This window comes from Gopherus flavomarginatus, chromosome 12 (genome assembly GCF_025201925.1).
Source record: "Gopherus flavomarginatus isolate rGopFla2 chromosome 12, rGopFla2.mat.asm, whole genome shotgun sequence".
NCBI classification, from domain to species: Eukaryota; Metazoa; Chordata; order Testudines; family Testudinidae; genus Gopherus; species Gopherus flavomarginatus.
Window position 1 is genome coordinate 8,588,555 of NC_066628.1, and position 21,910 is coordinate 8,610,464.

The 21,910-nt window shown below is 50.2% G+C and overlaps 1 protein-coding gene and 1 pseudogene across 2 annotated transcripts in view; both read left to right on the plus strand.

Moving 5' to 3' along the window:
- LOC127033269 (zinc finger protein 585B-like) overlaps nt 1-14,506 on the plus strand; it is a 139,462-nt gene extending 124,956 nt beyond the window's left edge. The window contains exon 7 of one of the 2 annotated variants that reach the window (XR_007769043.1): nt 11,881-14,506. The gene's annotated coding sequence lies outside the window, so the exon portion shown is untranslated. Of the gene's footprint in view, nt 1-11,516; nt 11,809-11,880 lie in introns of those variants that run through there. The other variant, XR_007769042.1, reaches the window with a different exon arrangement.
- LOC127033290 (zinc finger protein OZF-like) lies at nt 833-11,517 on the plus strand (annotated as a pseudogene).
- Nucleotides 14,507-21,910: the final 7,404 nt, after the last annotated feature.

Below are 21,910 nucleotides of genomic sequence, written 5' to 3' on the forward strand. Positions count from 1 at the left end.
TGGCCATCAGGAAGAGTTGGTGGCTGAGCTCTGAGGCAACCAAAACCCCTGCCCTAGAGAGATTACAGTGGAGCTGCATCAGTAGCCATAGCCTAAGGGTGCTATCTAATATCTTGACCTGGTTTTGGCCTAGCAAAATGAGGCCCTGCATTTACCTCAGGGGCACTGGTCTGTTTCGGTGGTTGCATCTGATCAATTCTAACTTTTAAGGGAAGTTTCTAGGTGGCCATCAGGAGAAGGCGGATGATTTTGGTGACAATTGGAAAACAATGAGGGGGAAATAGGGGACTATCCTGAGTGGGCATAGCACCAGTCCCTGACCCAGAGCACCAGGAGATTTGCTGCAGACATCCAGGTGCCCGACGGGGAGCTGCAGTCAGTGCCCACAGGGGAGAACCAGCTGGGACATGGGCAGAGGGGATCCCTGGGAGGGGGGCAGACATGAAGCGCTTTTAAATAAAGCTCAGGGCTGGGTTCATGTGGACCTACAAGTAACGGCAGAATTCAGTGGCAAAACTCTGACAGCTCCATGACCCGAGCAAGGGGAGCAGAGCCAGGAGCTCAGGCTCAGGGCTGGTAGCCAGTGAGTGTGGTGTGGAGATAAGAGCCCAGCTCTGCCCAACTGCTCCCTGTGCCAGTCTGTTACCAGAGCGTCCCTGACTCGCCATCATCCCTGGATTCTCTGGAACAACCGGAGTCTCCCTAGAAACCCCCCTTCTTCCCCTTCCCCGGAATCTGCCCGGCTTCTTTCTGTACCCACTGATCCTGAGGCTTCTAGGCAGGACACCTACATAGCGCTGGGGCAGTCGGCTCCCTTGCGCCAAGTTGATCGCTAGGACCCAGGAGCAGCCGGGAGGCGGCTCCGGGGCAGCGAGCGCTGGGCTCCGGCCCGGCAGCAGGAAGTGACTCGCAGCCGCTGCGGTGACTCTGGCTCCCAGGCTCCTGGCGAGATCCCCGAGCCCCGGCGGCTGGTGCTGGGAGCCCGGAGCCCTGGCTGCAGCCGGGAGAGGGGAATCTCCAGCAGGGCCCTTCCCGCTGCTCCCCAGGAGCCTCTCCCAGGGCAGAGCCCCCAGCCCGGCCCGGCCCCTGCCCCGGGGGGCCCCGCTCGGAGGGAAGGTGAGAGAGACCCGCCCCCCCGGCACCCCCGGGCTGCAGGGGGAGATTTGGCCCCAGGCTGCTCCCAGCGGAGCTGGCTGCGATTCCCGCCCGGGGCCCGGGAAAGCTGCCGCCAGCCCCGGTGTGTGCGGGGGGGACCCAGCCCGGGCCGTGCTGGGGGTGGGACAATAATACGGGGGGCTGGAGGGGGCTGAGGAGGGAACAGGGGTGTGTGAGGTGAGGGCAGGAGGGGGGAGCAGGGGCGGTGGTTGCACTGAAGGGAGGATGGGGCGATGCATGGTGATCGGGAGACGGGGAATTATGGGTCCGAGGGAAAGGAAGCTGGCATAGAGAGGGGGTCTGGGAGGGAAAGGGGGGATGTGGGGAGGGAAGGCTGGGGGTAGACTGGCTGGGGCAGGGATAAGGCGGAGGGGTGGGAGAGATACAAGGCAGCTTCCCAGCCCCACGGGGTAAGCGAGTTTGCAGGGGCTGCCCCGCCCAGCAGTCAGCAGGGATTTGTTCCCCTACAAATTGCCAAACCAGGGTGACCGTCTGTCCCGAATTGGGCAGAGTTCAAGTCCCGTTCCTGGGCCAAATGACTCTGGGACACCATTTGTCCTGGATTCCCGGTGCCAGGGCTCTGCACCTGCCCAAGGCTCAGGGGCAGCGCCAGCCTGTTCTCCGGGGGTGGGGCTGTGATGGGCCTTAGCCACCCCACCTTTGCCATGACCCCCCTGGCCAGCCAGAAGCTAGATCTAGGCCATAACAAGATCGTCTAGTACTGTGTTCTCCATAGCCATGTGCTACTGACAGTGTACCGAACATGCTCAGTACATCTGTTGAAGCCACTGCCCTTCATCCTGCCCTTATTAGCTGTAAAAATCTGCTGATTGCTATTTACAGGGGTTTAAATAGGGCAAAGGGGACGAATCGGAGCAGGGGAATGGCCAGGGTCTGAGCAGAGGGCGGAAATTGACTGGTCAGGGGGTCAAGCAGCTGGAGGCAGCATTAGGAGAGGGGCTAAAGGGGAAAATCAGGAATGGGGGGAGGAAGTGGAGTTAAGCCCAGAAGTGAGGTGGTGGCAGAGGGCAAAACCTGGCACAGGCTGGGCACGGGGGTAACCAGTGATGAGCTGGAGCTGGTTCCCACCGGTTCGCAGGAACCGGTTGTTAAATTTGGAAGCCCTTTTAGAACCGGTTGTCCCGGTTCTAAAAGGGCTTTTAAATTTATAAAAAGCTCCAGCAGCTCCCTACCCTTCCCCTGGCCCCAGCTCACCTCACTCCGCCTCTGCCTCCTCCCCTGAACACTCCCCCGGCTTCTCCTCCCCCTCCCCAGCTTCCTGCGAATCAGCTGTTCACGCCGGAAGCCTGGGAGGGCTGAGAAGGATGCAGCGGCTTCCCGCAGGTGAGCTGGGGCAGAGCGGTGGGGGTGTGAGCGGGAGGAGGGCTCCAAGGGCTGCATGGCTCCGGCCTGGCCCTGGACCCTGACTTCGACCCCGGCCAGGCGGCGCGGCTCTGGCCTGGTCCTGACCTCAGCTGGGCAGTATGGCTCCGGCCCGGCCCCGGCCAGCCGGCATGGCTCTGGCCTGAGCCTGGGCCCGCCTGGCTGGGCAGCACGGCTCCGGCCTGGCTCTGATCCAGGCCGGCCAGGCGCCTTGGCTCCAGGCGCCCTTGCTCCGGCCCCTGGGCCCGGCGTTGGCAGAGCACCCTGGCCCCAGCAGAGTGACTCTAGTCCCAACCCCAGCCTGGCCCCCACCTCCAGGCAGCATGGTAAGGGGGCCGGGAGCAGGTGTTGGATAGAAGGCAAGGGAGTTGGGGGGGTGGATTAGTGTTGGAGCGGTCAAAGGGCAGGAAACAGGGGGATTGAATTGGGCCAAGGGTCCTGGGGGGGCAGTCATGAAGGAGCAGGGGTTAGATGGGGTGGTGGGGGGCAATCAGGGGTAGGGATTCCAGGGACAGTCAGGAGACAGAGAGAAGGGGTGGTTGGATGGGGCAAGGGTCCCGGAGTGCCATCAGGAATGAGAGGAGGGGTTGGATGGGGTGGCAGGTGGCAGTCAGGGGACAGAGAAGGGGGGTGGATGGGGCAAGGATCCCAGGGGGAGGCTGTCAAGGAACGTGGGGGGTTGGATGGGGCTGGAGTCCTGGGGGGGCACGACCCACTCGGGGTGAGGAGGAGGGAACCAGTTGTTAATATTTTGGCAGCTCATTTCTGGGGGTAACAGTTACCCCAGTGGGACTGAGACACCAGTGTTTGCAAAAATGGTGGGGGGCAAAGGGGCTTTTTTATCTCCTCGCTCACAAACAGCACCTCTCAGCATGGGCTTCCCAGGGCTGGGTTCTTAAAGGCACAGGCATCCCAATGCCTAGACAATGCAACTCCTCTTTGTCTGATCTAACCTTCTGAGGCTATGTCTACACTACAAAGTTCAAAGCACTGCCGTGGGTGCCAGTGCTCCTGGTAATCCACCTCGATGAAGGGATTATCTCCAAGCACTGGGAGCCAACCCTGTCCACACTAGTGCTTTAAATCACTCAAACTTGGGCTCAGGGTGGGGGGTGGGGGGTGTGTGATTTTTCACACCCCATAGCCAGCAAGTTAGAGCACTTTAACTTGCCAGTGTAGATAATCCCTGATTTTTAATTCAGTGAAACATTTTACACATATCCCCTCAGAAACAAAGAATCCCCTATCACTGCATCTGATTGCACAGAGTCTCCGAGCAGTTTCCCAAGTTGTCTTATCTGCTCCTGGGATTCCTTGAATTTTTAAAATTAATTTTTTCTTCTCATTTTAGAGCTGACTGAATTTCTGGCCTAGTGTCAAAACTTTGTTTTGAGTCAATCCACCAATGGGGATTGCATTTCTGCAACTGTTATTTTGCCTCTCAGTCTAGCCCTTAGTGTTTTTCTCCATGCCATTGTGTACAGCTTGATTCTCAAATATTCAGTAAAGGGAGTATACTATCTTCTATAATGTCTTTCTCCCTGGAAAAAAAATTGATTGCAGAAAATTAGAACTGCTCTCTGTAGGAATTAGCTTCTCCAGATTGTGGTGTTGCAGGTAGCACGTTCCTGCAGATTGCCATTTTTTACACAACTTTGCTAAAAAAAGGACATCTGATGTAGCTAATTCAAGCAGCCTCACATGTAAAACCAAACTGCTAGCTTTCTTTAACAGAGTAACAAGCCTTGTGGATGAGGGAAAGCGGTCAACATGCGCTATCTTGCCTTTAGTAAGGTTTTTGATACTGTCTCCCATGACCTTCTCATAAACAAACTATGGAAATGCAACCTAGATGGAGCTAAAATAAGATGGGTGCAAAACTAGCTGGAAAACAGTTCCGACAGTCGTTATCAGTGATTCACAGGCTGAGTCAGGCTGAAAGGGCATAACGAGTGGGGTTTTCCAGGGATTAGTTCTGGATAAGTTTCTATTGCAAATCTTAATCAGTGATTGAGATAATGGCATACAGAGTACACTTACAAAGTTTGTGAATGATAACAAGCTGCACACATACAAAATGGGAAATGACTGCCTAGGAAGGGGTACTGCAAGAAGGGACCTGGGGGTCATAGTGGACCACAAGCTGAATATGAGTGAACAGTATAACGCTGCTGCAAAAAAAGCAGAACATTACCCTGGGAGGTCCGCTCTACTCTGCGGTGATTAGGCCTCAGCTGGACTATTGTGTTCAGTTCTGGGCACCACATTTCAGGAAAGATGTGGACAAATTGGAGAGAGTTCAGAGAAGAGAAAAAAATATATAAGGTCTAGAAAACATGACCTATGAGGGAAGTAGCATCTTTTTATAAAAGCTGTTTCTTACCATCTATATGTATAAATAACTGCTACAGATAACACATTTCTACATGTAGCAATTTCATATACATTATAGTGCAAGAAACTGCTACCTGTAGGCATTCGCTACATCAGGTAGCAGTTTATTACAATAACAACTTCTTAAAATCCATTATGTATCAGTACCTGCTTCTGGTAGCACATTCCTATGCGAAACAGTTTAATACACTACAAGTCTCCTGTCAGGGCTGGTCTTAGGGAAAGTGGCACCCTGGGCAAACTTGCATTTGGTGCCCCGGCACCTGTGGGCCTGGAGCACCCTCACTCCAATTGCCTCCCCACCCTCCCTTCACCCCTGATCCCTGAGCTGAGCCCCCTTTGTCCCTAAACCTTGTTCCCTCCTGCACGCTAACCCCTACATTGTGCCCCCTTCACCCCAACTCTTACCCCCCTCCTGTGCCCCTAAGTTCTGCATCTCCTTCTGGCACTCACATGGGGAAACTGACCTGGATGCAGGGATGGAGCAGCTGGCATTGCTGCTTGCTCTCCCACTGGGAGCCTGCCAACCGAACAGTCTACGGCCCGGTCAGTGGTGCTCCAGTCCAGTCCAGTCCAAAATCAGAGACCTGGTCACCTTAATCGGCAATCTAGCCCCCTGACAAGGGCAAGTGGAGGGTCCAGAGCTCCTTGCAGTGGCCTGGGCTCCCTGTGCAAGTTTTATCACAGCCGGCTTCTGGTCTGGCCAGGGGACAGGGCCTTGGGGGGGAGAGGCGGAGCAGGGGGGCCTTGGGGAGAGGAGGGGCAGGGCTCCTATATGTGTCCCACTTTTTCCTTTAGAAAAGATAGGGGCGGACAGGAGATTTACCCCAAAGGGCTGAGAATTTACCAGGCAAATGTCCACCCAGAATCCACACACACCCACACACACACACACCCTACTTCCAATTTCATATTTGTGTTCAAAGACAATCTCCTTATTTGCGGGGGCGGAGGGTCTGACTCCTGGGTTGAAAGCACTGAACAGGGGCTGGTCTGATTTCTGTGCAGGATTCGGTGTCCAACCAGAGTCACTGTGAGCCGCAAGGAGTGGAATTGGGGTTTGGTTCGGGTTCAGTGGCAGTCGGTGTGTTTGGTTCCTGTTCAGTTACCGGGCGCTCCCCAGAAGGGGGGAGGGGGTTGGGAGTGAGCCCTGTGGCTTCCTTCAGTGGGGAACTGAATTTGGGGCATGGGGCCTGCCTCAGGTGGGGCAATTGGAGGGAGGAGCTGCCCTAAGGGGTGGGGGTGGGTAAGAGGAGCCCTGTCTAAAGGGAATAAGAATTGAGCAGCCTTTTTCCTTGGCCTTGAAGAGTTAATGTTAACTTCTGGGACAGGGAGCCCCCACTTCTCTCCCCTCCCTCCCTGCTCCTGTGGGCTGCCCCCTTCTCTTCTCCTATTGGGACAGGCCGTTCTGGTAGTGATCACATGCCTGGGTGTTGTTTTGGTGTCTTGTTTTATAATAAGTGAGATCAGAGTAGGTTTTATTTTATACTGACAAATATTGAGCTGAAAAATTGCTGAAACTTTATTTCAACTGGCAGTCGTTTTTTTCCAAGTTCGATTGAGATTCAGGTTCACTGAGTAAGAGGAAAACTGGTGGTTTAAGTCTGGTTCCAGTTCAGTTAAGCATATTGGTTCAAGCTGGTTCTCTGGTTCTGTTCTGATGTGAATCCAGGTGGGCAAATGAAATCTGCAGCTGCTGAATTGTCCTCATAAGGAATTAGGGGGGCTGGTTATTGCTTTGGCAGAGGAGGCTGTCTCTGTCTGCTCATGATTAAGGCTGCGAGTTTGTCACGAGAGGTCATGGAAGCTAGAAGTTTAGGGAGGGAGATTTCACCGCTTCTGAGAAGCCAGGTAGGGAGCCTGGGAGCCCTGCCAATCATGCCCCACAGCACCAGTGAGCGTCCTGGGCTGCTCCCACCGGAGCACCCCCCAGACCACCCTCCTGAGCACCCGCAGAGCCCCCTGGGCCAACCCATGACCACCTGCATCCCCTGCAGCATCCATGGCCTCCCTCACAGCACCCCCAAGGTTTTGTCCAGGGTATAGTACAAGTCATGGACAGGTCATGAGCCATGAAGTTTTTTTTAAAGCCTGTGATCTGTCCATGAGTTTTACAAAAAATATCTGTGACTTTGAGGGAGCCTTACCCGTGATATTAGCACTTGGGAGTTAATTGAGCTCCCTGGGTCAGCTGATGCTGCCTCCTGCAGTGTGATCTGGTGCCAAGAGTGAGCAGCTGCTGCTCCCCCAGCGGGGTCTGTGCCAAGGAGAGACCTTCATTACCCCCCTCTGTATCCAACCCTGAGACAGGGGGCACTTTCTCTGGTGGGTGGAACCAGCCCCTGGGGCAGCCCCGGGCTGTGCCCACACCAGCCCCTGAGCGGAGCCTGCAGGTGATGGGAGAGACCCGGGGGAAAGGGCTGGGGTGGGGCAGGACGTTGATTCTGCACAAAGGGCCCCTTTCAGGGACCTGCTGGTGAGTTTGTACCAGAGGGGGAGGGGCTTCCCCTGTGCCTGGCGGTCCCAGAGCTCCTGCCCCATGACACAGCCAGGCTCACCCTGGAAAGCAAATGCCCATGGGAATGGGACAGTCCCCAGTTCTCCCAGGCAGAGGGGAGAGGGAAGGAGACAGGAAGGGGAGGGTTGAGACAGAAAGGGGCAGCAGGAGCAAGAAGTGGGGAGGGAGGTTCCCATCTCCCAGCCCTGCCTGGATCCATTCCCTGCATCACCCCTGGGCCGACTGACTCTCCTGGGAACAAGGGGAGGAGCTGACGGAGGAAAAACCGGGTTCTGCCTCAGCTGCTGGGGGGATGCGCTGCCCTCAGGACCAATATCAAGGGGCATCCCCCAAAGTGGCTCCTTTGATTCTTCTCTTTTCTCGCATTTGTCTTAGTGACTCTGTCCCTGGGAGGGTTTAAAAGTGTCTCAGGGGTTCAGTGCTGGTGAGAGGGGCCGGGTCAGTGTTGTAATAAAGTGACTGAGGGTTTTCCCAGTGTGGCAGAGTCCACAGCGTCTGTCTGCAGGGAGAGAACCTAGGGGGAATCGGGGTGTGAAATGGATTCAAGCCCCTTCTGAAATCTCCCTGTCCTTCTTGCCCCAACAGGCTGAGGAATCAGAGCCATGTTTCGCTCCAGATCGTCTTCCAGGGGACGGGGAAGGGAAAAGGCTGTGATGGAGCCAGCTCAGGTAAGGGATTTTCAGGGACCTGCAGGGGGGTTTGCTGTAGAGGGGGAGGGGCAGGACACATGGGGAAGCAGAGAGGGGACAGGGTGTGATAAATCTTCTGGGACACATTCAGTTTGGAGCCTGATTTTCTGAACAGGCCCATTGGCATGTGGGGAAGAAGGGAACATTCCCCCATTTCTCATACAGGAAACACCCCCTGGGCAGGGCTAGGAAAACTGACCAGACTCCCAGGGCTGGACCCTGAACCCACTGGCCAGAGGCTGCTGTGAAATACACAGGGAAGCTGTCAGGATTCCTGTCCCTGTCCCTGGCTCAGAGCTCTGCTTCCCAGATCAGCCTGTGGCTGGCAGGTGTGTGGGAAAAATGAGAAGACCCTGCCCTGCTCCGGGTGCTGGGGAGGACAAGGAGCTGTCACCTTCTCCCACCCCCTAAAGCCTCCTGGCTGCTCTGAGCAGAGTGTGGGGGGGGGAGGGGTGGGATTCTGCTTTTCTGGGTCTTCTCCCCCGTGACTAGTGGGATTGTGGCTGGGGCAGCAGGTGCTGAGTGGGGAACTCTTGTTGTTTCAGGTGCCAGTGACCTTCGAGGAGGTGGCTGTGTATTTCACCCAGGGGCAGGGGGCTCTGCTGGACCCTGCTCAGAGAGCCCTCTACAGGGACGTCATGCAGGAGAACTATGAGATGGTGACCTCGCTGGGTAAAGGATTTCTGTGCCCTCAGCTATTGGAAGCTGTGGAGTCTGTGTATCTGAATCTGGTCAGGTTCTTCCCTGGTCAGATTGGGGAGGAGGGTAACAGAGTCCATAGCTTCAGTTTGAGAGATACTTTCATCTACATACCACATTGAAGGGAATCGGGGAGTGAGAAACCTAATGGACAGGCTAATTCATCCCCATCTCTCCAGCTCTTAAGGGGCCAGAACCAGGGTATTGTCCTGTCTGTATTATTTCTCCTTCACGCACCATTCACCTGCCCTCTTGGGACTAGCTCCATCCATGAGGAGGGCTCTAGGTTCTGCAGACTTGGAAATAGGCAGAAGTTTAACACCTGAGCTGTGTGTGTGTCAACAAGTCCCCCAGAGCATCTATCTTGAGACCTCCTAGTGAGGGGGTAACATTAAATCTGCGGCCTCAAATATCTGCTGCTCCCATAGGGTCTGAGTTACCACAGTCCCATGTAGGGTCAGGTTAATCTCGGGGAATGTTCCTTGTGACAGATACTCCACCAATGCTCCATGTGTCCTGAGCTTGCCTGATTTCACCCCCTGAGCAGGATTTTCCATTCCCAAACCTGACCTGATTTCCCGGCTGGAACGAGGGGAAGAGCCATGGGTCCTGGATCTTCAAGCCTCTAAGGAAAGGGGGAGCCCAAGAGGCACCCACACAGGTGAGGAGTCAGGGAAATTCAGACAGAACCATCTGTCAAGTGAAGGAAAAAGCTGGGACTCTCAAAATGTGCTGTGAGCGAGAGCCCTCAGTTCTGCCCCGTCTCACTCAGGTCAGGGCTGCAGTCAGCAGGTGTCGTAGCATCAAGGCAAATATCAGTCACGGCTTCCCACCCATCCTGTTTGCTGTCAGGAATTTCCTCCCTGGCTTTCCTTCCCTGGGGGGTGTTGGGGTGGGATACGGAGGCAGAATCCAATGTTTCCATCTCCCCAACAGTCACTTTGTTGTGTTTTCCCTCTGTGCTGTTCCCCTTTCTGTCCTTTCTCCCCGGCACAGGCAGTGACTCCTGTCTGGATTCTCTCTCTCCCGGCAGGTGATAGGACAGTGAGTGAGAACAAGGAGGAGAATCAGCAGCAGGAAGGTCCTGAGCAAGTGGAACTGCAGGAGAGGTTTTTGAGAAGAGCTGAAGGGAATTTTTCCCAGCGCTTGGAGCAGGGAAATGCCTGGGGAGATCGACACAGATCAGAGATGCAGTTGGGAAATTATCCCAGGAAGAAACTGGATGAATTCACTGAACATGGCGGAGGATGTAAGGATCCCAAGAAAACCACAGACCTGCAGACAAGTCACAATGAAGAGAAACCCTACAAATGCCTTGAGTGTGGGAAAATATTCCATTTCAGTGCAAACCTTCTTACACACTGGAGAACCCACTCAAGAGAGAAGCCCTACGAATGCTTGGACTGTGGGAAGAGCTTCCGTGAGAAGTCAAACTTTATTACACACCAGAGACTGCACACGGGCGAGAGACCCTATAAATGTCTGGAATGTGGCAAAAGTTTTAATCAGAGCTCAAATCTTATTGCACATCAGAGAACCCACACAGGAGAGAGACCCTATGAGTGCCTTGAGTGTGGGAGAAGATTTAGTCAGAGCTCACAGCTTATGAAACATCACAGAACTCACACAGGAGAGAAGCCCTATAAATGCTCAGACTGTGGGAAAAGCTTCAGTAGGAAGCTATGCCTTATTATACACCAGAGACTGCACACAGGAGAGAGACCCCATAAATGCCTTGAGTGTGGGAAAAGTTTTAGTCAGAGGTCACATCTTAGGTCACATCACAGAACTCACACAGGAGAGAAACCCTATAAATGCTTAGACTGTGGGAAAAGCTTCAGCTGGAAGCAATGCCTTATTATACACCAGAGACTGCACACAGGAGAGAGACCCTATATGTGCCTTGAGTGTGGGAAGAGCTTCAGCAAAAGTTCATCCCTTACTAAACATGGAAGAATTCACACAGGAGAAAAACCCTATAAATGCCTGGAGTGTGGAAAAAGTTTCAATGTGAAATCAACCCTTAATACACATCAGAAAACCCACACAGGAGAGAGACCCCATAAATGCTTGGAATGTGGGAAAAGCTTCATTCAGAAGTCAAAACTTAGTATACACCAGAGAGTGCACACAGGAAAGAGACCATATTAATGCCTTGACTCTCGGAAAACTGTCATTAAGCACTCACACCTAATTAAGCATCAGAAAATTCACACATGCGACAAACCCTATAAACGCCTCAATTCTGGGAAAAGTTTCATTGACAGAATAAAACTTACTAGTCATCAGAGAATCCACACGAGAGCGCTCCCATAAATGCTTGGACTGTGGGAAAAGCTTCATACACAAATCAAAACTTATTGTTCACCAGGGAGGGCACGTAGGAGAGAGACCCTATAAATGCCTTGAGTTTGGGAAAACATTCAGTCAGTGCTTATACCTTACTAAACATGGGAGAATCCATATCAGAGAGATGCACTATAAATGCCTTGACTTTGGGAAAAGCTTCAGTAAGAGCTCAGCGCTGACCAAACATGAGAGAATCCACAAGGGTGAGAGACCCTAGGAATAGCTTGAGTGCAAGAAAAGATTCAATTTGACTTCACACTTCAGTGACCCACACAACAGAGAGACCTTGACTGTGGGGGAAGCTTCATTTGGTGCTCCTGGAATATCAGGCATCCACAAATCCATAAAGGGAAGAAACCTGAGAGGTTCTCAGTGTGGGACATAGTCCAAGTGGAGCTAACATGTCGGACATCAGAGACTCCTCCACACAGACGGGAAATTCTTTGAGTGCCCTGACTGGGGCCGGCCATGGTCACAAACCCATTTCCTCGTTCCTGCACACATCAGGGGTATTTGACTCTCAAGGTCCCAGCCGCCCATCGCTGTGGTGAGGACACAGCAGCAGTCGAACAGCTGCTGGTCCGTGATCCTCTGGCTCTGCCTGGTCTAAGCAAACCCCAGGCAGAGGAGGAGAAGCCCCGATCAGCCCCTCCTCCCTGCTGCAGCTCTGGCTGCTGAGCTGATGGGCCACAGGTCGGGGAAGGGAAAGAGAGAAACTCCTCCAGCCACTCCCTCTGCCGGACTGATGTCCCCCCCCCTTTTCCTCCCAGCCGGGATCCCCCTGCCATGGAGATGAGGAGAAGGACACTTGAGCCAGGCCCCACCTTCACTCTAGATGCCTGTCTCCATCCCCATATCTTCCATCAGCCCCTGGGCTGGGCTCCTCACTTACCTTGGGCTGGTAACTCCTCCCCTCCCCAAATCCTCCAGGGTGCTGGTCTCTGGGGGAACAAACGTTAAGACACAGACTAACACGGCTACCACTCTGAAACCTAAGCTTAGTTTGCGTGTTTTGTTTTATTTGCTTAGTAATCTGCTTTGGTCTGTTTGCTAGCCCTTAAAATCACTAAAATTTACCTTTTGTAGTTAATAAACTCATTTCTGGTTTATACAAAAACTCAGATTGTGCAGTTCATAACTCAGGGCATGGGGAGGGAGAAAGCTGTGCATATCTACCTCCACCTTTTGGGAGCGGGCGAATTTCATGGCTTATGCTATGTGGATTTCTATGCAGCATAAGCTAATATAATTTTGGGTTTACACTCCAGGGGTGTGTGCACAGGAGTGGTGGCCATTGCCCAAGCTGAGTTCTCCCACTGAGAGCTGATTGCAGACTCTGTGATTCTACAGCTGGGTGTGTCCCTACTTGTGTGTGTGCTAGAAAGGGGCTTAAGAGCTGGTCTCAGCAACACAGAGTGAGGGAAACCCAGGCTGGTGAGACAGGCGGACTTAGGGGGACCCCAGCACATCCGGTGGCACCCTAAAAGGTGATCTAACCTGTCACACTTTGAAACGGCAGTGTTTGCTCTTGCAAGCCAGAGAGCTGAGGCTGAGAACTGTGAACTCACTGCATGTGTCCCAGAGAGAGAGAAAATGTCCTGCAAGTGCTGGGTGAAGTCATCCTTGAACTCCGAAGGGCTACCAATGATGCCCCAAGGGGACTGATGAGGAGAGGGGTCGGTGTCTTCCCATTACTGAGAAGAGGCCAGGTAAATACCTCTCTCATGGACTGTGAGTTTTTCTACCCGATTTAACTTGTTCCTCTTTTCCTGGGGCGCGTGTGTGGTTGGAGCACCAATGTCCTGGGATGAGGCTGAAATGCACCGTGCCGAGCTGGGTGTTGGAGCAGGGGTGGGGAGGGGAGGGAATTTAGCTTTTATTTCTTGTTTTAAAAAGAATAAAGTTGAATTGTTTTAAATAAGGGTGGGGCAGGTGAATGGTCTTTAATGGACTCATTCAGACACTGTCTGGCTGTCACTCATTGACGCAGCTGGGGAAAAGGCTTGTATCGTTCTGGGGTGTATTAATGTGAGTGTTGTAGGTAAGTTTTGGGAGGTAATGTTGGCCAACCTAATCATTGCAAATTATGATTTATAAGCAGTCTAAATGAGCTCTCCCTGACAGCTAGTGATGAGCTTAGTCTGGGGGGAAAAGGCTTCAGGACCAGATTGTATTTACATTCACACCCAATTTACCTAGGTATCTAGCAAACAGAGCTGTGTTGCTCACGTGATAGATTTTGGCTGGGGTTGGGTTACAAATCACACAGGGGTGTAATGAAATGTTATTCTTATTGTATGAGTAAAAGACAGTAGAACTGTACTTCACCTGTGCTGATTGAGGGCATCAAGAGAGAGGGAGGAGACAGGTGTTTTGCTTGATGGTCTGTGTGAGTCACAAGTACTATTTGACTTGCCCCTCTCCACTGTTTAAAGACAGAGCTGATTACACTCCATAGAGAGTCTTTTGTTTTAAGTGACCACTGCAGCTGAAATCACTGATAATCAGGTCTAAGTGCTTAGACTTGCTGTGGGACAGTGTTTCTGTGGAAGAGATGGCCCAGCCTGCACTAGCTGCGAGGTTCCCCCACTGAGAGCTCAGCTGAAATCAGTGAGAACTGCGTGGAACCCAATTCGTAGAGGTCTCAGTGGCAGGTGGCAGCAGAAGGTGACTGTGCAGGGCCATTGGCAACAGAGCGATGGAGTGAATGGTGGCAGAATGAACAACAGTGGCCAGAGCAAACAGTGAGCATCTGGAGGAATGAGAAAGGTGCCTTCTTGCCCCCCACCTGGAAGGTGAACTCATGTGAAAGCACCGCTGAACTCTGAGTCTCCATTGACCAAGAACAACACCAGTGAGTGTTAATGAGGCTGTATCATAAACAGATAGTTAAGGGTTAATGCCTCTTACCTGAAGTTCACCTAGCCTAGCTAACACCTGACCAGAGGAACCAATGGGGGAACAAGAAGTTTCAAAAGGAAGGAGGGAAGTTTCCTTTGCTTAGAGTCAGTTTCAGTTTCAGCTGGAGAAAAAAGATCAAGGAACCAGCCTCTTATCAGAGTAGTAAGTTTTAGAAAGGAATAAATAGGTTTATGTTTATTTTCTTTTTGTAACTTGTCTTTGTGCAATTAGGGGAATTATCAAATTGGGTATTCTTGTGTGTATTAAGGTTTTTGCCCAGGGGAACATACTGTGTTTTAAATCTGTTGTCTGTGAGGTCAGCTGTATGCTATCTCCTAGAGGTTTTATTTTCTTTTACCTTTCTTCTCTTTAATTAAAAGCCTTCTTTTGAAAAACCTGAATTGATTTTTCCTTATTTAAGATCCAAGGGGATTGGAACTGGACTCACCAGGAATTGGTGGGGGAAAGGAGGGGAGATGGTTAAATTCTCCTTGTTTTAATATCCAAGGGATTTGGATCAGTGTTCACCAGGGACTTGGTGGAGGAATCTCTCAAGACTACCCAGGGAGGGGAAGGTTTTTTGGGGAAAGAGAGTGTTCCAGGTACTCAGAAATCTGGATGGTGGCAGCAAGAACAGATCTAAGCTGGTAATTAAGCTTAGAAGTGTTCATGCAGGTCCTCAAATCTGTACCCTAAAGTTCAGAGTGGGGGTGAAACCTATGACAGGCTGTTAAGAATGCTGGAGACACAACACAGTTCATGCGAACAAACATGGCTGTGGCATCATACTTTCTATTTTAGCAAGAGATCCTACAAATTGGAGGCCAGTGTTAAGTGCATTGTCACTTGTTCATCCTGAAGTTGAACACTGGTTCCACACAAGACCAGCAAATGCTCACTATCTTTCTGGAAGAAACTCAACTGACTGGCTAGACGCATGTGGTGCAACAGTTAAAGACTCAACCGTTGAAAAAGTGAAGAACTCTCTCACTACATTCAAAAAAATTGTATGCGTGGCTGATGAATGCACCGATGCAAATAGACATCAAGCATTAAGTCATTGTGTACGTTATCTTGATGCAGTGGTAGGCTAGTAGATGCATTTCTAGATGTTCAAGTTATAGAAGACACATCGGCTGCATCTGTGGCAACCCACATCTTAGAAGAGTTAAATGCTTGTCAGTTGGACCCCAAACAGATGGCTGTTTGTGCATTTGATAGAGCCACAAACTTCTCTGGAAAAAATGGTGGAGTACAAGCCTTGCTCAGAGAAAAGTGTAACCCTAATCTCTCCAATACACACTGCAGAGGCCATCTTCTCTAACTAGCACTAGTACAAGCTGCAGACTCTTCAAAAGACATTTAAAAAGCTATAAATATAATGTCTTCATTATATTCTTTTTTCAGCCAGAGTCCAAAAAGACTGAATAGCTTGGAAAATATAGAAGATACACTGGGACTGAAGTTCAAATTGCTCCAACCAGGGAAAACCCTCTGGCTTTCTCATGCACGATCCTTGGCTGTTGTCTTAAAATTACTCCAGCTGCTATTACTGGTTTTTCGGAAGTATCTACCAGGATGGGATGGATCTAAGTAGTGAGGCTGGTGCATTACATTTGCTACTACGGTCAGAGAAGACTATTGCCATTCTCTCTCATGTAAGTCTACTGTTGAAACCACTTGGGTCATTAAACAATGCCATCCAGGCATCTTCTACAACAATAGTAGATCTTTGTCCAGCAACAGAAGCTACATTTGGATCAATCAGAGAGAGCCATTGAAAAAGTACTGGAAGAAGCAAAGACTTCAATCCAGAAGTTCATTAATGAAGGCATTTATATTGAATCCTTAAGTGAAGAGGACAAGAAGTGTTTGTTAAGACAACTGGAAAAAGTACACAGACTTGATTCTTAAAAATCCACAACAGCGACTTCTGGATTCTACTCAACCTCTACGTTGCTTTTACAGATCCCTGTCCTATAAAACACCAACAATTGAGTGGAGTGAGGCACAACCAGCAAGGGTCCTGCCATGTGCTCAGGACAGAATAGAGAATTTGAATAGAGTGGAATGTTATATGACGAATGAAGATTTGACTTCAACTTTTTTTTATCATCACTAGTGGCTCAACCCGATCTTTGTGTTATGTTTCCTGGGATGAAAGAAGTAGGAATTCATCTCTTGCAACTCCCAGTCACAACAGCTACAGCTGAGGGTTCTTTTTCCTCACTGAATAGAATTTTGTGTTCTGAAAGAAGTCGCCTTCTGCCTGATCATGTGAATGAACTAATGAGCATATCAGCTGAAGGAATGGAAGGACCGGACACACGAGAAGCCAGCAAAGATGAACACGTTGCATTCAAGAACATTAACAGAGTTGTGCAAAATTATAACAAGAAACCAATAAGGATGTAGATGTAAGACTCAATTGTATAAGCCTTCTATGAAGCACTGCAAGTTGGAGAAGGTAGTAAAAGAATGTGGTGTTTTACCTTCTGTGTTCTTTGAGAGGGATGGGATGAGTCCGGGGGATTCCCTATGCCACCATGTGCCAGCAATGTCTCTGTGCCATGTACATTGGCCAAACCAGACTGTCTCTACGCAAAAGAATAAATGGACACAAATCTGACATCAAGAATCATAACATTGAAAAACCAGTAGGAGAACACTTCAACCTGTCTGGTCACTCATTAACAGATTTAAAGGTGGCAGTTTTGCAACAGAAAAGCTTCAAAAACAGACTCCAATGAGAAACTGCTGAACTGGAATTAATTTGCAAACTAGATACCATAAACTTGGGCTTGAATAGAGACTGGGAGTGGCTGGGTCATTACACAAATTGAATCAATTTCCCTATGTTAAGTGTCCTCACACCTTCTTGTCAACTGTCTGAAATGGGCCATCTTGATTATCACTACAAAATTTTTTTTCCTCCTGCTTAAGATAGCTCATCTTAATTAATTAGCCTCTTGGGGCCACGTCCAGACTAGGAATTAAAATCGATTTTAGATACGCAACTTCAGCTACGAGAATAACGTAGCTGAAGTCGAATTTCTAAAATCGAGGTACTCACCAGTCTGGACGGCGCGGCATCGATGTCCGCGGCTCTCCGCGTCGATTCCGGAACTCCGTTCGGATTGATGGAGTTCCGGAATCGATGTAAGCGCGCTTGGGGATCGATACACCGCGTCCAGACTAGACGCGATATATCGATCCCCGAGCAATCGATTTTAACCCGCCGATGCCGCGGGTTAGTCTGGACGTTAGAGTTGGTATGGCTACTTCCACCTTTTCATGTTCTCTGTATGTATATATATCTTCCTACTATATGTTCCATTCTATGCGTCTGATGAAGTGGGCTGTAGCCCACGAAAACTTATGCTCAAATAAATTTGTTAGTGTCTAAGATGCCACAGGTACTCCTCCTCCTTCCCCCGTCAACCTCACACATCTCTCACAGAGCAGCCTCTGCCCAAGCTGTGGAGAGTTTATCCTTTTCATGTGTGTCATTTACCACAGTGTCCTTTCCCACCATGCTTAGGAATCAGGCTTTGATTCCTTTGATCCTCAGTCAGGCCCCTGAGGGCTGAGGAAGAAAATGTCACATTTCTGAAGGGGAAATTCAAATGAACCCCAAAGCACAGTTTGAGCTTAAATCCCAGCCTCCAGCTATTGGTAAAGTGACATCTGGAGTTTTTCCAGCCTAAGCCAGATCATTTGTAGATAGGAAGTTTTGGGTTAGGTTTTTTTTTTCCTTTCTTTTATGATGCTGCTGCTAAAGCTTTGATCAATAACCCAGCCAAATAATGCGGCAGTGCTGAGGAAAGCAGCTACAGCCTGTTCAGAAGGAAATAGGTAAATTTGTTCTCCAGATTTCGAGTCTTAAGATTCTCTGGGATTTCACTTCATGAATGGGAAAGTGGTTTGTAGCTCACCCTGCATTGTGGGGTTTTCTCTTTTTGGTGAAGGCTGTTCTCTGATGTATTTTGATATTAAATTAACTTGACAGGATGGAGCTCAGATTTCTTGGGGACTGCAAAAGACAAACGATCATTTGCCAAAATTAAGCCTTTCTGATTTTTATTTTCACATTTCCCTAGCCTTTGTCATGAGATTTTCTTGTCCCTTGGACAATGAAAATGACCAGTATCTATTTGCAAAAACACTGAGGGCGACTGCTGGATATGCACTCTGAGAGTCAGAGACTGAAATGGGGAAGGTGTATGGGAAAGTACTTGTACCTGAAAAAGCACAATGGGTTTGAAAAGTCTGAACAAAGACTGGCTTCCTCATACAGCTGTTATTTATGACAATGTCGGCCCATTCCTTTCGGCTATATTGGCCTACCTAATAATTTCAAATTCTGATTTGTAAGCAAGGTCTGAATGACAGCTAGCGATGAGCCAGTGGTGGGTGGAAAGGCTTTAGGACCAGACTGTATTTACATGAACTCACCTACTCTGCCTAGGTATCTGCCCAAGTGATCAGTTTAGGCTTGTGTTGGGTTACAAATCACTTTAGTATGTGCCCACAACGGTACGCGACGACTGGAGAAATGTATCGGCTGCCACTGGACATGGTGCAAGGAACGCTGGGAGTCCTAGTGCCACAAGTAAAGAACACGGAGCAGACCATCATTTTGATAGCCAGAACCATCCTGGAGAGAACCCTGAAGGATGCCACCTGCTGCAAGTATCTGGAAAACCGGAAGTGAAAGCTAGATCAGGGCAAGGTGTTCGAGGTGACGTGCAAGTGGGATGCCAGCAACCACTTCCTCCCAGGGGGCAGCCTCACCCCATTTGCTGACTGGAGGTTCATCCTCAGGGCCCGGCTCAACTGTGTCCCACTGAATGGAGCCGTCTGCCAAGGGAATTGGGACAAGCGATGCAGGAAGTGCAGTTATGCCAACAAGAAACTACCCCACGTCCTATGTAGCTGCAAGCCCCATTCCAGAGTCTGGGATCTGCCACACAACACCATCCAAGATTGCCTGGTCAGAGCTATCTTGCCACCTGTGGGAAAGGTGATTGTGAACTCCGCCATCCCCAGAACCGACAGCCAACTGTGACCGGACATCATCATCACCAATGAGGACTGAAAGAAGATCATCATGGTGGACATCACAGTGCCCTCTGAGATCAGGACCCTGGCCTTCCACAATGTCCGAGCTCAAAAGGTGGAGAAATACGCCTCTCTGGCCAACACCTTGAGAGCTAGGGGCTATGAGGTTCAAACTCAGATGCTAATCGGCGGAGCCTGGGGCTCATGGGACCCTGGTAACAAGTGAGTGCTGAGAGAATGTGGAGTCGCTCGGCTGATGTGGCAACTCATGGTGTCGGATGCCATCATGTGGCCAAGGGACATCTATGTAGAACACATCATGGAACATAAGCAATAGCAGGAGGAGTGAGTTGGAGTGCCAGTGAGAAGCGCAGTCGGGAAAGTAACTCAAATACTTTCCTGATGGACTGTTTTTTTCTAAATGGACAACCTATCCAAAATTCTCAATTACTGAGGGACAGTCTTCTTCACTCATTGATATATTGTGCTTTCCACAGCCAACTCTCTGTGTAACTTTTCATGAGTAATGTACCCGAATTTGTACATCCTCATGCACCTGTAGCCTTCTTCTGCTTCCCCCTGCATCCCCATCCACCCCACATTCCCCCCCACAGCCCCTCCTCTTTCCTCCACTGCCTCCTCTCACTCCCACCCTGCTCTTGTCCTTGGGCTCTTTCCCTCCCCATCCTCTCTCGTCCACCCCCACATCTATTCCCCTCCAACCCACCGTCCTCCCTTCCCAGCTGGATGTCTCTGTGTAGGCAAGTGTGTGCATGCATGCATTGTATGTGTGTAAGAGACTGTGTCTTTGTGTAGGAGGTGTGTGTATTGCCACGTGTGTCTACCTGTGTGAATACAATGTGCAACCTAACTTTTTGATTTTTATTCCTTTTGCTGGCTTGCACACAAAAAAAACTGATGACATAAAATATGTGAATATTCATTTAAAAGAGAAGGGAACTCTAAGAGAAATGTATTTTTTCTTAAAAAGTGACTGTCGTTGACTAGTAATTGCAGCAGAGCCAGTGTATCAGACATTCCTCCCCACCTTTGTCAAGCTACATTATAAACTCTTTGTTGCAGACTCTCTCTTCTTATGTGTATGTCCAGCACCTACCATCCTGGAGCCCTGATCTTATTTGGGGTCTGTAGGCACTAAACAACAATTGTAATAATAAGTAATGTGGAAGTATCTGTTTTAGTGCATGCTAAATGTGTAGCCATGAATACACGTGTGTATCTGCATGTCGGTGTGGGAGTCCATTTCTACAGATTTATTTCTATAGGTATCTAGACAGGTGCATTTCTGTGGCTGTGCTCTATGGATGTGTATTTGGGCTCCAGGAGTGACCCATTGCAGCTGTGCTAATGTGTGGTCCTAATTCTACACATAAAATTGCAATAACTTTAGTGAACAAGAAACATGGATCTGGTTATGAAAAATGGGAAGAGGGGAGGGAAAAAATCATGAAAACCTTTGTGAAATTTCCTTTTTTTAAAAAAATGACCCTTTTGGACTATTTTGCTGCCAGCTCTAGCGTCTTGTAACAAATAAAACCAGAATGTAGCATAACACACCTGTCAAAACAATAAATTTGCCTGTTTGGGCCTTGCAGTGAAAATGAGCATGTGAGTGAGGGTGGGGGAGAGCAAGCGATGGGGAAGGTGGGGGTGGGGGAGGGGCTCGGGAAGGGGCAGGGTCTTGGGAAGGGGCATGGCAGTGGGCGGGTCTAGGGTATTTGGTTTTATGGAATTGGAACGTTGGCAACCCTAATTGGGGGTGGATTAATTAGCTCTCCCGCTGGCTTAGAGCAGGTACACAAGAGTAGCATTTCTCAAATGTGACAACCAGGGGCTTTTCTTGTGGCCACAGCCTCCTGGGTGGTAAGGAGGAGAGAAGCAGTGGCCCACTCCCCTGGGCTGCCAGCTGGGATTGGGCCCTGCCCCCTTCTGGAGCCACAAACTCAGGAGGAGCAGGCAGCCAGTGTAAATTCCCATGTTGGGGGCGGTGGGGCTCAGGTTTCCAGCTTCAGCCCTGGTGTGGTAGGTGGAAGGCTCCAGCCATGGGGCTTCGGGGTCCAGTCCTTACCCAGGTTCAACCCCACCCACATCAGCCCTGACCTCTGCTGCCTCATCTAGCTCTGGACTCTGGCCATGTGGCAGCAGGATGCAGACCTTGGCTGCAGGGCTTTGGGCCTCAACACCATCCCCATTGCCACTGGCCCCCACTGCCGGCCTGCCCGCCTGTCAGAGTGGCCACAAGCAAGACAAGAGTTGGTGGCCGAATTTTGAGGCCACCAGAAAATTTATTGTGAGAACCCCTGCGCTAGAGAGCTTGGAGTGGCGCAGCTGCATCAGTAGCCATAGCCTAAGAGTGCTTCTAATACCTTGATCTTTGGCCTTGGCTACACTTGAGAGTTACAGCGCTGGTGGTGGCTTTACAGTGCTGTAACTTACTCCCCATCCACACTGGCAAGGCACATACAGCGCTGTATCTCCCTGGCTACAGCGCTGCATGTACTCCACCTCCATGAGAGGAATAAGAGAACAGCACTGGGGTGCCAGTGTAAACAGCGATTAATCTTACTACGCTGTAACTGACCTCCGGAACCTTCCCATAATGCTTTTAAGTAAAGATTACACTCTTTGTATTGTTGTGATGCCTCTGTTTGCTGTGAATGAGCAGAGGCGGTGAGAGGGGATCCCTTTGGAATGTCCACAACTAGTGTTTGCTTGAGGAGAGAAGCAGCACAGCGTGAGG